We start from the raw sequence: 12,777 nt of genomic DNA, 5'->3' as shown, positions 1-12,777 counted from the left end.
AACTTATGTTGAGCGGGTCTGAGCCTCGCTAGCTTGACCTCCAACCTTCCACCTCCAGAACCCCCATCTCTGGGAGTAACGCTATTCCACGTTATGCTGACGCTTCATTGCTCAGCAGGACCCCGGCTGCTTGCGAGCCTCTGCTCTGACGTGAAGACCACAGAGGAGGTCTTTAGGTCAAATATGTGGAGTTTCATGTGTTTGTGTTTCACAGTTGTGCCTGCAAAGCCTCAATCCTCCACATCAAAGAAGATGAATGTTGATTTTGCTCTGGAATAATTATTATATTATAAATACATAATCTATGTTATTATATTATGTTATGTATATTCATAGAATGATAGGAGGCCTAATGATAGACTGTGGACACCTACTAGACTAGATTATATTCCTCAGTATTAGTATCTAAGGTTTATAATTGAACCAACTCCTGGCTTTTCAAGTGCACACCTGGCTACACAGGATGACAGCATTATTGTGCTCTGTTTAATGTTGGGGTAGGCATATGGGAAACTCTATGAACCAATCACAGAGGCTTTAAGACACAAGGAAGGGTGACTTGTTGAATACGGGGAGGAAACATAAACATGCATTTTTATTGCAGCAAACATTTGTACCAACTGCCAGGAAGTGAAGAATACTGAAGAAGACTGAATACTGAATAGAGTCGATGTCAGTCTTCACACAGCAGAGATCTGCCGGCCTGCTAGTGTTGCATGACGTATGCAACATTCAAAGAAACATGGTACAAATGCATGCATTCACACAAACACAAGGACACATACTAGTACACACTTACTAGTAAGTATACAATACCCAGTGTCATACAAAGTGTATTGAGGTTTAAACACACACACACACACACACACAGACCAACAGACACATCCCCCACACTTACCGCGGCTTGAGTAAAAATGTCCCTGGCGCACAAATACTCAACACACGCACACCAACGCACAAAATCACTTATTCACTTCTCAAAGGGTGTTGTCTTTGACATATGTCAATTTCCCTGTCAGACATAAAAGCCATATGGGATTTTTGTAATATTGTCTCAGTATTCAAAATAAAACACACACACACACACACACACACAGATTGTGTCGCCTGCGTGGGGAGTATAATTTTTGATCCATTTGACATTTTTTGGAAAAACAAGCAGTGCTATTCTCCTGCTGCTGCTCCACTGTGGTGAATCCTGATGCATTTGACATTTCCTGGTTTACTCTGGAAGGCAACGTGGCCGAGGATGTTGAAATGTGTAAGACAGCCGGGCTTTAGCGAGGATTTGTGCCCATCTTCTCTGTTTACACGGGTTTCCTCCCGCAGCACATGTATGTGGCGTGTTATTTTGATATCTGATTTGTTTTAGATTGGGTCTTCTTTTCCATTTTAGAATCAGCTATGCATTGAATCAATTTCAACGTATGATGACTGTACCAGCTGCTGTGCACTGTCGTGATATGATATGTAAATACAATTATTTTAATAATGCACACATATTGCATTCAACAGTCTGCATATTACATTCTAGGCAGAACATGCAAGTGAACATATGTCCCTTGAGTATAAGTGAGTATCTTGATTGAATGAAAATGCAAATGCAGAATGCATTTACACCAATTGATAATCATTTGTATTTACTGTTGCATGCATCGTTATAACAGATAAATGTATTTTATGATTTCCATGAAGTGCAAATCGTTTTTCCAAAGCGCCTTACTAAGTATATGCAATGGCTCTCACTCAGGAATGCTGAATAAATTAGCTGAAACCATTAGAATAAAACGCCATGCAAGCTTTTCCGTTCTCTTCGATTGTAGAGAAGATTCATACAGCAATAAGTGCAGATATTCATCACACACAGAGTCGTGACCACCAACTGTCCATCTGCAGTGAAAATAAGTCCCAAGTCTTCTTTCTTCACAGAGCCAGATCTTAATCCCTCACATGGTCAGCCAGTGATTAATGAGCTTTTAAGGCTTTCCATAAATCTGCACTGTTCACATTCCACTATTGTACTCTGAGTACTTACACTCTGGAAATTGCTTCCTTTCAAAATCCTGACGGTGCAGGAGAACAATTACTCAATTCTTCAGGTTAAGGGTGAGGGATCTGCCTCACCTGTTTTCTGGGATGGGCTCTGGCCTGGAATCTCTGGTTAGCGCGACCTGTCAAGTATGGTAGCATGAGCTCACAGCTTGGGAATATGCATCGCCTTTTGTTTAACATTTATCGACTGCTCACAGGAGGAGGCAAGTCCGAAATGTAGGCTGCAATTTGTTTTACAACTCTGTGTCGTCACCCCATCAGCTTGTAATATGCTGTGATCTTATGATTTACTTTTCAGAAGTGTTAGACCTGAAATGACCCCAAAGCTCATGTTCCTCAGTGATTCCTTTGGCCCATGCTCTCTCACACAGCCAATGCAATTTAGCTATACGAGCAAAACAAACACAATGGAATGTGATGGCTACTGCTTTCCCCGGGTCTCATTGGGTCCATAAGAAGCCGACGCAGTGTTTGTGAGTCCCAGGGTAAGTTGTTAACATGTGCCTCTGGAAGGAACACCATATGGGGTCTACGGTATCGCTACATCGCTTTCTGGGCCACATCTGCCACCGCTTGCAGATCTCCCAATAAAGCCTGTGCATAGCAGACACACACACACAAACATACGTACACACACAGACACACAAACACATACACGCAAACACACACATGGAAATCACAATTTCACAATTGACGAACAAAATGGTTACTGGATTGTACAGCACACCTACAATGCCTTGTTACGAAGAGTACTGCTAAATGACACACACACCATCATGCACATTAAAGCCCACACAGAACAGACACACACACACACACACACACACACACTGGCTATAAACAATTCTGCAGATCTGAATTGTCTGTTGAAATGTTTGCTGGATGTACATCAAAACAAACACAAGCAGGCAGACACAATATTGGGTAGTTGTTCCAGCCTTGCTACAAAGAGTACAATAAGTCTCCAGCATCCTTGGTACACTCTACCACACTGTGGAGACACGTGGAGGAAGAGCTAGACCTTGTGGTTGACACTTCATCTTTTATAAGCTTTAGAGGTGTACAAAAGGGTTTAAAAAAACATGTTTATATGTTCAGATCATCTTTCTCCCAAATGTGTTTGTGACAGAATTTTGGATCACTAAGCAAACTGAAAACAAGAATTAAATTGCAATGCTCGACCGTGGACGTTTCAGTTCTTTCAGTGCTGAAATGCTTTGTGAAAAATAAAAAATACATCTCTGTCAAGAAACAGGAATATCATGGCCATTACTTGAAGGCGTTTTGCTGCAGGATGAGCCGCTGGTGACTGCAGCCTCAGGTGCGGTGGGCAGCTGGGCTTGATCAGAGAGTTCCCTGCCTGGCTCCCTCCAGTAAGCACTCTACAACTCTGACCTATGAAGGAACACTTAGCCATTCCGAGACCATCCCAACCCCAGGCTAACTGGGATCCTGGCCCGGGGCTCGGAGAGACACATCCTTAATTAGCCCAACAGGTTCCCTCCGTGTCTGCAGCGTCTGAATCTGATGAATGTCGTTGAGATAACTGAATACATTTATTCGGCGTGATACCGGTTTTTCCTTCTTATATTTTTGTCAGGGTTTTGTGTGTTTATTGACAGGAGAGCAAGGGAACACCTCCTACTTGTTGTATGTTGTACGTCCTGGCACTAAATGTACGCAGTTATTGTATGTCATACTTATATTAGTTATAGTACTTAGTTGTGTAGCATCTTATCCTAGCTATCTTTGTTGTATACGGGTAATGGGTTAACCTAGCGATTGTTAGTGCTTTGCACTTTGTTCTATGAGCATCCTTACTGTACCGACAGCGATATATTGTTTCACCTTCTTCTGACAAATGTACTTACTTACTTACTTACTTGTAGGTTGCTTTGGATAAAAGCGTCTGCTAAATTCCCTAAATGTAATTTAAATGGGACAACCAGGAAGCAGAGACATTGAAGAAGAGGAGGAAGGGAGCATAGGGTGCAAGAGTGCAAGAGCTGCGTCACATGGACTTATTTATACTGCCACATGGTTCGGAGCACAACGAGAAAGCCTGCCTGCGGAGAAGCCTGTGTATTGATCATGTTTCTACTCATGCAGGGCATAGTTCCTTTGTATGTGTTTTTTACTGTACAATGTCATAGATGCCTGATCCCCCTGGGCAATGCTGAGTGTCCCTTTGTGCCTTTTGTTCTTATGCAGACCAATATTTCTATATCAATAAAAGATAGACCATATTTTCTCTAAAATCTCCAAACTCAGCACACACTCGCTCATTCCATAGATGAGGCTGTCCATAGTGCTCTGCCATTCCAGTTTTATAATTGATGGACAAACATGACCTTTCTCCCCTCCTGGACCTTCCAATGGGCTGTACTCTCGTTCGCATTCAGCTCCACCACCCAGCCAGCATTTAGGACCAAGACTGATTCAAGATGGCTGCTTGCTGAATAAGGCTGATTCAAGATGGCTGCTTGTTGAATAAGGCCCAAAAGTGGGGTTTTCAAGGTTGTAGTGAGAAGGACAGAGACACATTTGTTAACCCCCCGCCTCCCACACAACTTATTCAAAAAAAGCATCAAAACTTCCACCATTACAAAAATATTTAATCTGTATACATATTTGCTGTTCACTGTAAAGTAGTAAATGGTTAAAGACATAATCTTCTGCCTTGGTTATGCTATTAAACACATGGAGAGAGAGAGGTGCTTTCATCAATAACTTCCTGCAGCTCTTGGAAAAGGAGAATAATTAATAAAAAAGATTGAAAGATGCAGGGAGAGAGGCACTCAGCAGTCAAGGTCGGTGTCAACTTTTTTTTTTTCTATCCATGGTACTAACTCAGTATTGGGGAGCACATCACGACAGCTAAGCACAAACTGCAGAGGAAGAGTTATGGAGATTTACAGACTGAGATGAGAACTATGGAGATTCACAGAGAGAAGCCCCGTGCACACTGAGATGATGCAGAATGGAGCCACACAATTTTGAGGAGATCAATACGGTTATTCAACCCTAACAGTGTGAAAGCAAAAATAATTACGGATGACAATAGACCCATTTTCCCAGAGGTGTCATCGGAGGACAAACACATGTGATGCAGACCCATAATTAGTGTTACGATTGACACCTGTGTTTAACCTATACGCCTCTGTGGAAAGGGCCTATCACAGGTCGGAAATCACATGTTTCATTTTGAAACGGCGCTATGAAGATGGTATCATTTGTGCTTTAGTGCCCAGTCAAATTGGTGGCTTACTATCTTGGTGAATGTTTATTGCTGACATGGTGAATATTTATCACTGAAAATGTTATCCTTCTCCAAATTGTATCCATCATTTGGTATTTATGGGACAATTTGTATCTGCTTACCAACAGGAATGGCCTTGCTCCCACTGATATCAATGTTACACATCAGTGACTATACATTAGTACACATTTGTGTAAGAATGTCAGCAAGATATAGTATCAAATGGGAGATTATTGATATCATAATTGCAGTGGATTTGTGGATTAATACAATGTTCCCTCCTGCAAATAAGATTTTTTTTTTTGCATTTTCTGCAAAACCTTGGCAACAAGGATCAGAACATTCAGTATAAATATTGAGGACTCCCAGATCCTGAAAGGCTCAAAGAGGCACAAGAACTTCATAAAGACCACTTTGAGCCAATCATAGTACAGGATATGCACGCCATGATAAAAATCGATTCTATCCGTGGCTGTGATTGGCCAGGCTGCCTCTTATTATCCCAAATGTCTCCAAATAATTCTGAAAAGACACAACGTGAAAAACATCAAATAAAAATGTTCCATCTCCACAGCTGGCGTAAAGGTGTGCACCCTTGTGGAATCAGCCCTGGTGTTTCAAAGTTCAACCAAAAATCTTTTTCTTTTCCCTGTCTTTTGTGAGGAAAACTCCACTCCACTCTCTCTCCGCAGACCAGTCACTCCCGGCTGTATTTGCTTCAACATGAAGGTTGGCTGCTTCAGGGGCTGTTTTTATTCTACTGACCTCCCACCTACCTCAGGGCCCGGCTCTCTGACCTTTCCAGCACTGGCTTGACTCCCCCTCCCCCCCCCCCACCCCCCACCCCTCCCCCCCCCACACACACACGTTCACTCCTCTCACTCCGTCCCTCCGCCTCCTCTCTGCTTCCTCTCTGCTGGCCAACACCCTTCCACTCACTCACACGTCAGATGAACATCACACACTGCATGGAATGCATGCATGAATAGTCTTATGTATGCAGACAGACACACTTGAGTAAAAGTACAGATATCGTCACAGAAAATGACAAAAGTGAAAGTAAAGTGAAAGTCACCCAATAGAATACTACTTGAGTAAAAGTCTAACCTAAGTATCTGATATTAAGTGTACTTAAGTATCAAAAGTCATTTTCTGATATTAAATGTATTGGAAGTAAAAGTGCTGTTGATAGAAAATAGAGAATATAGAATTGTTCTTTACCTTTGAGATGTATTGGAAATGTTTGACACTTTCAAAATATAAAAACTTTCAAATCAAAACCAAGGGTCTCTCAATTCAACTCAATTCAATTTTATTTGTATAGCCCTTAATCACCATTACAGTCTCAAAGGGCTTAACAGGCCAAATATTTATGACCCAAGCCCCCACACAGGCAAGAAAAAACTCCCTTAAGCAAGGAAGAAATCTCTGGCCGGTTAACCATGAGGAGAATCGAGGCATCCAGTCGCAGTCACCGCAACACACTGGAACAGAGAGAATAGTGAATTAGAAGAAATAAGTACATAGTGGAAATGTATACTGCTACTCATTTGGTTACCGCATTAACGGGCATCCAGTCGTAGAATCCAGGCATCCAGTCGCAGAATCCAGGCATCCAGTCGCAGTCACTGCAACACGCTGGAGCAGAGAGAATAGTGAAGTAGAAGGGAAGAAGTACATAGTGGAAATGCATACTGCTACTCATTTGGTAACTGCATTAACAGAAGCATGAACAAACACACAGCGGTATATCGTTTTAGCAGCCCTATGTCTCAAACTCAAGGCTGTAAAGGTGAGTTTTAAGCTTTGCTTTGAAGAGTCAGCTTCCCTGATTACAGGTGGCAGACTATTCCGTAGGAAGGGGGCCCGGTAGGCGAAGGCTCTCTGTCCAGCTGATTTCTTTTTAACCTTTGGTAGCGAAAGAAGGCCAGCTCCCGAAGACTGGATGGGCCATGAGGGACTGTAAGGAATGATGATGATGGAGGTTGTTCAGGTAGGATGGAGCTTTATAGGTTAGCAGTAGCGCCTTAAAATTAGATCTGGAAGTTATTGGTAGCCAGTGCAAAGAGGCGAGAATAGGAGTGATGTGATCAAACTTTCTCGTTCCAGTCAGTAGTCTAGCTGCAGCATTCAGTACAAGCTGTAGACTTCTCGTGGTAGAGTTAGGTAGACCCGAGAACACTGAATTACAATAATCCAGTCTTGATGATATAAATGTGTGAATCAGTGTCTCTGCATCTGCTGCAGATAACATTGGTCAGATTTTTGCAATGTTTCTCAGGTTTAGTTATGCTTCAAACATGTTGGTCAAAGCACAGCAGAGGGTCGAACAGGACACCAAGATTTCTGACACATGCACTCTGTGGGATAGCCAAGCCATCCGACCACAGTGAGACTGTCCAATTTTTTTTGGTCCAGTCTTTGAGCCAATAATTATCATCTCTGTCTTCCCAGTGTTAAGCTGCAGGAAGTTCTGTGACATCCACTTCTTCACTGCCGGCAGACAGGACTCAACCTTCTGGATCTGGGCAGAGTCCCATGATTCTACAGGAATAAAGAGTTGGGTGTCATCCGCATAGCAGTGGAAGCTAATTCCAAAGCTGCGTATAACGTCGCCCAAGGGAAGAATGTAGATGGTAAAAAGCAATGGACCAAGGACCGACCCTTGTGGTACACCAAACCGTAGTTTGCAGTGCTTTGATTCTGAACCCTCATAGAGCACAATTTGTGTTCTATCTGAGAGGTAAGATTCAAGCCAGCGAAGAGCCGTACCCCCGAATCCAACGTAGTGCTCAAGATGGTGAAGTAGAATGCTGTGGTCGATCGTGTCAACCGCAGCACTAAGGTCGAGCAACACAAGCATCAAGCTCATATTTGTATCCAAAGCAAGAAGAATATCATTTACCACTCTTGTCATGGCAGTTTCAGTTGAGTGGAAATTCCTGAACCCGGACTGAAAAGGTTTGAAGAGATTGTTCCCCGTCAGATAGTCGACTATTTGCTTTGGTGCAATCCTTTCCTGTACCTTGGACAGGAAAGGGAGGTTCGATATAGGCCGATAGTTGCTGACTAATTCAGGATCTAGGCCAGGCTTTTTGTGTGGCGGCTTTATCACCGCAGCCTTGAAACTAGAGGGAACAATTCCAGTAGAAAGCGAGAGATTCATAAGTGAGAGGATTGCAGGCCCCACAGTTGGTGGAAGTTCCTTAAGAACTTTGGAAGGGAGAGGATCCAACATACAGGTTGTTGGTTTTGATGCCTTTATTGCCTTTTCAAGTTCAACCAGAGGGATTGTCTTGAATTCCAGGAAAGTTGCCTCAGAGTTCCCCATCCTATGGGGATAGTCCCCATCCTGCCCCGCAAGGTGTGGACAATATTGAATCTTGTTTTCAAAAGAATCCATGAATTTACCTGCTTAGATTTAGCCTACACTCTGAGTCTGTTTTTGAGTCAGACTCTTCACCGTGTCGAAAATAAACTTGGGATTGTTTCTATTTAAGTTGATAATACTGGAAAAATAGGCATTCCTGGCAGTAGTCAGTGCACTCTTATAGGTGGGCAGGCTGTTATGCCACGCAAGATGAAAGACCTCAAGTTTAGTCAAGCGCCATTTGCGTTCAAGGATTCTGCATTCTCACTTTAGGGTGCAAGTTTCTATATTGAACCAGGGAGCTGTTTTTTTCATTGATCGCATTTTAAGTACGAGTGGAGCAACCGAATCGATGGCAGCAGACAAGACATTGTTGAGTTCATCAGTAAGGTACTCCACAGAACCCCTATAGTTACAGAGGGGAGCAAGTGAAGGGGGTAACTTATCAGCCATAGCTGTAGTGGTTGCAGGGGTGATGCGACGATAGCTGAAAGTAGCCTGCTGATCGTCGCAGGGGCAGGATACCACCACCTGGAAAGTGAGCAGAAAATGGTCTGATGAAGCTGAGCTGTAGGGAGAGACAACCAGGTCTAAGATGACTACGTTGCGGGTCAAGACGAGGTCCAGCATGTTTCCACCGATGTGGGTTTGGTGCAGGACGAGCTGGTTGAAGCCAAGCGTATCTGTAATGGACCGAAAAGCCTTTGCGAGGCCATCAGATGGGTTATTCATATGAATGTTGAAATCCCCAATAAGCAAAATATTGTCTGAATATGTAACAAGATCAGCTGCAAAATTTGAAAACTCATCTACAAAAAGTGAGTACGGGCCAGGGGGGCGGTATACTACAGCTAAAACAAAAGAGTCTGAAACTCATTTAGTTTGTCGGGGAATTGAGGAGCAGATAGCAAGCACCTCAAATGATGTGAATGTATTTATTTTTTGGCTTTAGTTAAAGCTTAGAGTTAAATATTATGGCAAGGCCACCACCTTTCTTTGATTCTCTAGATAAGCTAACGTAATTGGGGGGGGTAGCCTCGTTTATGGCTAGAAACTCATCTGGTTTTAACCAGGTTTCGCAAAGGCCCAGGATGTCTATCTTATTATCAACAATTAGATCCTGGGCCAAGAGCGCTTTAGATGAAAGCAACCTTATTTTCCTAAATCCTATTCTAAGTCCAATTTATTATTTTCAGAGGGAGTCCGGTTAACACTCAGCTCTGAAGGGGTTAGTGAAATGCGATTTTGACATACTGGTTGCGGCCTTCGCCTGCAGGTTTTACACCTCAGGACGGCCGAGGCAGCACCACAGTACATATAGGTGCAGCATTATTTTCAGAGGGAGTCTGGTTAACAATCAGCTCTGAAGGGGTTGGTGAAATAGTGAGTCACGCCTGGTTAATTCGGAGCGAACACAGCCCAGAACATAACCTAATAACCTGAGGCGCCTAACCCAGTAGGGTGAAGGCCGTCTATCATCAGCACGCCAAGGCGGCCCCACAGGGAGGGCCAGTTATCTACAAAACAAAAGCCCTGCTCTAAACAATATCGTGCCAGCCAGCGGTTTAGCGACAATAGTCTACCATAACGCTTGTCATTACCCCTATTGGGTAGAGGGCCAGAGAGAATGCCGACACATCTTTCTGGCGCACAGCATAGCTATGTTGCTTTTAGTGACCTTGGTTTGTCTCATCCTAGTATCGTTGGTGCCGACATGAACTACAATGTTGTGTCGGTGATTGGTGCATCTAATCTAACTCCGTATGAGGTCTGACCGCATGGCAGCACCCTAAGATTAGCTTCAATATCGGGGGCCCTGGCCCCAGGTAGGCAAATAACTTTGGCTGGCGTGTGTAGTCTGACTTTACGTGTAACAGTCACCTATGACTAGCGTTTTTACCCCCGAAAAAGACTTGAAAGGCGGGCTGCTGTCCGCCTTCGCAAATGGTGCTGCTGACAGGGTTGCCTTGATGGAGCTAGTGCTAACGATAGCCGAATAAGACTTGCCAGGCGGGCTGCTGTCCACCTTCACAAGTGGTGCTGTCGTCAGGGTTACCTAGACGGAGCTAGTGCTAACAATAGCGTCAGCTCTACGAGTCCGCCTGGCGGGTCTCTTCTCTGTACTTTCTGAAGTATGTCTTCTTTATGCTCACTACCCTTTCCTCCTCTAACTGACAGATATGTCTCTCTAGCAGAGCTATCTTATCTACGAGAAAGGCGGAACAAGAGCAAGAGCAATTGGAGTCCATGCTTACCGTGGTTGATGTAGGAGCAGCTCCACTGAGGAAACAGCGAATACAGTAAAGAGTATGCAGAACAGGTCACAGATATAAGTATGTAGATACAAACCGATACAAACCAAGATAGCCATGTAGCCGCGCCGGCTACATGGAAGTTGCGTCAGTGGCGTCACAGCATCTCCCCTCCTTCCCTCCAATCCTCCCATCCACCACCTGTTTCTACCTCTCTCCCTCCCTCCTCCCTACATTCATTCGCCCTTCCCTCCTCCCTCCCTCTTCCCTTCATCATTCACCCGTTCCTCCTCCATTCCATTGCACACGAGGCCTTCGCAACTACAGGAACTGCATAACAATCAGTGTGTTTCAATAATATGTTGATTTGTAACAAGGAACCATAGTATCTGTGAGATTCAGTAAATACACACTTGTTATCCACACTCAGTGTTTTCCATTTCCCATTCAACAAATCCAATCCTATCGTTCAGTCATACTCAGTCTCTCTCGCTCTCTCTCTCTCTCTCTCTCTCTCTCTCTCTCTCTCTCTCTCTCTCTCTCTCTCTCTCTCTCTCTCTCTCTCTCTCTCTCTAATATATACATACATATTGAGTGATTGAAACATTCACCATGAGAAGCCAATTATGAATCAATCATGATTTACATACATGGGCAAAAGCTAAAGGTGGTTAATATCTACCCAGTAAACGCTGGATTGACATTTACATGTCATGCAGGACAAACATTCAGGAAGAAAAGAGGACTATTATCCCAGTCTGGGGAGTGGTGTTATGGTCAAGCCTTTGGTTTACCCCAGATTCAGAAAGTGTCTGGGTTTCTGTGTGTGTCTAGTGTATGTTGTCTGCATGAAAACATTATTTAGTTTGAAGCCAAATTGAGACAAAACAAAGTATATCTGTGTGTACGAGCGAGTGCAAGATGTCTATGTATTGGCCATTGGTGTGTGTGTGTGTGTGTGTGTGTGTGTGTGTGTGTGTGTGTCCATGCATACGTGTATCTGTTTGCTTCACGTGTAGCTGTGTGTGTGTGTGTGTGTGTGTGTGTGCATATCCATGCGTTTGCATGTGTCAGTGTTTGAAGGTGTGTGAGAGGGCCCTCACTGAAGGCATCAGCTCCTGTTATCTGTTATCATCTTGTTGAAGCGCACCTCTCGGCTCCTGTGTGTGTTGCGGGCCCTGATTAGTAACAACACCAGGGGCTCGTCTGTCTGCCCGCGCAGCATACTGATTACCAGACACCGCTAATTGGGTAAGCATCTTCTCTCAAGTGTAAAGTGCCTGTCTCGTTACCAGATATGCGTGTACCCTTGTCATTCATGTAGATATTCATCCCTGTCGCTCTAGAAGTGCAGTCCTATCAGGCTTGATGGAAGTAAAAGGATCCACGTTTATGGCAGTGACTTAAATTCTGTTTTAAGTTAAGTTTCCTATAATCTAAAACTTGAGTAATTACTTGTGACAAAGGGTTTTACCCCAAAGGCTGGTTGCACCAGCAGTGTTTCAACACTGTTCTTTGTGACAGTGTATGGAGGATGATACAGAGTATAACACTGAACTTTAGATTGTTTTCATGGTAATCCATGGGAAGCCATATTCACAAGGACGTGGGCCCCATACACAAACGCACGGACATGCACAGACACACGGATGCGCTCAATTCTTACTGCGGAGAAAACTATTCAGTCTATTCAAACTATTCAGAAGAACATGCAGTTACATAAGCACACTTTAGGTAAGGTCAACAAGGGTACCTTGGTGGAGGTACTCTGAATAACACATGGTTGGTGTCTAAAGTTATGTTGCTCCCTGATTTTTGGCCATGCCATTCATTCTGCTGTGAAT

General features: G+C 43.7%; 1 pseudogene across 1 annotated transcript in view; it reads right to left on the bottom strand.

The window, feature by feature from the left end:
* The window catches only part of LOC311345248, a 51,070-nt pseudogene extending 38,356 nt beyond the window's left edge, over positions 1–12,714 (bottom strand). Inside the window, exons 1-4 of the transcript in view lie at positions 12,687–12,714; positions 10,776–10,887; positions 9,124–9,853; positions 6,701–6,795 (exon numbers count right to left, since the gene is read on the bottom strand). The product of the transcript in view is annotated as an uncharacterized misc_RNA (transcript). The remainder of the gene's footprint in view (positions 1–6,700; positions 6,796–9,123; positions 9,854–10,775; positions 10,888–12,686) is intronic.
* Positions 12,715–12,777: the final 63 nt, after the last annotated feature.

This window comes from Micromesistius poutassou (genome assembly GCF_964030765.1).
Source record: "Micromesistius poutassou genome assembly, chromosome: 6".
Taxonomy (NCBI): domain Eukaryota; kingdom Metazoa; phylum Chordata; class Actinopteri; order Gadiformes; family Gadidae; genus Micromesistius; species Micromesistius poutassou.
The sequence above is the reverse complement of the archived record's forward strand: the minus strand, read 5'-3'. Positions and strand labels throughout refer to the sequence as shown.